Source organism: Schistocerca nitens, chromosome 3 (assembly GCF_023898315.1).
Source record: "Schistocerca nitens isolate TAMUIC-IGC-003100 chromosome 3, iqSchNite1.1, whole genome shotgun sequence".
Classification (NCBI taxonomy): domain Eukaryota; kingdom Metazoa; phylum Arthropoda; class Insecta; order Orthoptera; family Acrididae; genus Schistocerca; species Schistocerca nitens.
The window spans coordinates 732,973,239-732,976,590 of record NC_064616.1 but is presented as its reverse complement, the minus strand read 5'-3'; positions in this window follow the sequence as shown (position 1 = coordinate 732,976,590).

Genomic DNA, 3,352 nt, shown 5'->3' with positions numbered 1-3,352 from the left:
CCGTTGGTAGCGAGCATCCAGGAGGCCATCTATGCCCTGGAACGGTTCAGTCGTTCAGTAGTGTTTGTCTGGACCCCAGACCACATCGGAATCCCAGGTTACGAACTTAGCGACAGACTACGCAGAAACTGCTTATGGAGATCGGCTTCTATGCAACTGACTTGCGTTCAGTACTACGCCACAAGGTTTTGCGGCTTTAGGAGTCGAAATGGCATAACCTCAGCTCGCACAACAAACTGCATACCATTAAGGAGACTAAGAATGTGTGGCAGTCCTCCATGTGGGCCCCTCGTAGGGACTCTGTGGTTCTCTGCCGGCTCTGCATTGGCCACACTTGGGTGACACACGGCTACCTCCTGCGCCGTGATGACCCAACTCAGTGTTGGTGCGGCGCCCGGCTGGCAGTGGCCCATATCTTGGTGAGCTGTCCTTTGGCTGCCTTGTGACAGACTCTTAAGTTACCAGACTCGTTGCCATTAATTTTAGCTGAAAACGTCTCATCGGCTAATTTAGTTTTACGTTTTATACATGACGGTGGGTTTTATCATTCTGTATAAGTTTTAGCGCATGTCATTTGTCCCTTTGTGTTCACCACTCTAATGCTTTTAGGGTGGATGTTTTAATGTGTCAGGGAGTGGCTGGCTTTTCCTTTTTAATCTCATGGTCTGCCAGCCACAGTCATCTGCTCTCTTGTTCTTATCCCTTCTACCTGTTTCTTGCTTCTCTCTATGGTTTTCTTTTCCTGTTTTGTCCATGGTAGTGGTGGTTGTTCTTCTGTCGTTCTTCCTTTCTCCTGTTTTTGTGCTCTACGTCTCCTTTCTCTTCTTCTTTCCCTTGTTTAATTATTTTACCAGGAACAAGGGACCGATGACCTTGCAGTTTGTTTCCTTCCCCTCCTTCTTTTAAACCAACCAACCTTGTTGAACAACTGTTTCTCATGGTTTTTCTGCTCGGTATGCGTGTTGCTTTTCATGCAGAGTAATCTCAGTTAACCTCCTTTCCCTAACATGCTCATTAACCAGTTTCTAAAACTTCTTTTCGAGAGGATGTATGGCGATCGGTCTCGTCCTTAGCCATTGTATGATCAATTCACTCTAGCTTACAAAGGAAAACAGCTGTCACTGTCCTCCAAGTATTAGGAATGATTCCTGCTGCCAGCCTGACTGAACAGTCTGAATAGCCATCTAATTAATCCCTCTCCAGCATGTTGCAGTAGAGCTGGGAAAATTCCATCTGGACCTGGTGACTTGAATGGCTGAAATGGTCGTAGTGGCCACTCGATTCTTTGAAATCAGCACATTTTCTGGCAGATTTCCAGTTCTCCATTTGGTGGTTACCTGTAAACTACTACTTCACAGGAACTGAGTGGTGGTCTGTGCTCTCTGACACAGTGCATTAAGGTAAGTGAGTGGTGGGGAGCACATCTAGCATTTCCTATGCTATCCTTGTATACCTAATGTCATCCATCCTTAGTGTGCCTCCTGGACTTGTTCATACTCTTGTGAGGATTTTGTGAAGGTTGGCCCTGACAGCCGTAATTTCCTCACAGAAAATGTCCAAGGACGAGTGTTCCGGTTGCTTAATAACAAGATCCTATTTGGCAAGGTACTTTTAGTAGTTTACCTGTTGTCATTCCCTTCTTGAAAAGCTCAACAGTCTTAAGTTTTCAAAGGCTTTAGCTTCTTCAGAACTGCAGCAGCATCCAGGTATCAGTCGCACATGGTGCAAAGGAATCCTGGCACCTCGTCAGTGTGTTGTGACATTGCTGCTGCAGGCCAGTGCCTTGGCAGTGGGTGAAGCAGACGGGGCTCACCATGCATGCTCCCAGTGAAGTTGTACAGCTCTCACCTCAGTGCTTTCGATGATCCACCCCGTTGTGCACTCAAGTGGAGTCTGCCAGTGGTGGACTAGGTTGCCAGTTCTCGTGCAGAGAATAGTCACCCACCATGGATCGATCAAGACTGCAAAAGGTGTTCACAAGTCGGCCAGGAGGCTGTGCAGGCATGCCTCGACTGGTCAGTGTGAAGACAGTAGCTTCTAAATCGACTGTGATGACCTAATAATATTAGTGGTCAAGAATCTTTGAATTGTAATCTGTGCCTATGCCGTTTCAAAATGTCAGTTAATAATGTATCTGCGATTGAAGACCTCAAGAGGTGTAATACATAAGGCAACATAGTGACATAAGTCAAGGTAACGTGATACAGAAGTGTATCGTAGTGTAATGAAGAGTGTCTCAGAGTTACAAAGTGAGATATGGATTGTTGCAGGTTTGTATCTCACTACAGCCATATATATTTTTAATCACCTTGGCGTTTTCTGATGCTGATGCGCATTGATTGTTGAAGGAGACTAAATAGCGAAGGTCGTCAGCCTCCTCATCACCCCCTCCTCCCCCATGACAAAAGCAATGTACAAACGCTGTGTAGAGTAAATTCTGTGTGGAAGTGGGACAAAGTATTCTCCATGCTTGTGTAGCGTGTATATGAGGTGGAACATGGGAATCAGCACATAATTCACCTAGTGGGATGAGGGAAAACGCCTAAAAACCATATCCAGCCTGGCTGGCACATTGACCATCGATCCGGGGCCGGCATACTGCCCGTTCTGAGACTTTCTTGTTAATTTAATAAAAGTCTGTTCAGTAATATATGATACGTAAATATTAGTGCACCCTCTCCAATGAGTGTGTTTGTTTGGTTGGCTTTACCTACAAGTGAGCTTGCACTTCTTGCAGGAAAATGTTTTGTACTGTTTTGTTTTGGCTTTTACTTCACATACTCTACAGATTTTGCAACTGAATAGAAACAGAGTGGTTTACTAAAAAGTGGGAATGATGAAATAATTTTTGTGTTACGTGAAAGACTATTATAATTTTTTGTCGCACTATTTGTTATGGAACATTTACGCTCAGGTGACAAATGCCATTGGATATCTACAAAATCGTGTAGGACCTCCTTTTGCCTGGCGTGATACAACAACTCGACGTGACATGAACACAAGAAGTCGTTGGAAGTCCCCTGCAGAAATATTGATCCATGCTGCCTCCATAGCCGTCCATAATTGCGAAAATGTTGCCAGTGCGGGTTTTTGTGCACGAACTGAGCTCTCGATTATGTCCCATAAACGTTAGATGGGATTCATGTTGGGCAGTTTGGATGGCCAAATCATTTGCTCGAATTGTCCAGTATGTCCTTCAAATCAGTCGTGAACAATTGTGGCCTGGTGACATGGCGCATAGTCATCCATAAAAATTTCATCAATGTTTGGGAACATGAAATCCACAAGTGGCTGCAAATGATCTCCAAGTAGCTGAACATAACCATTTCAAGTCAATGATCAGTTCAGGTGG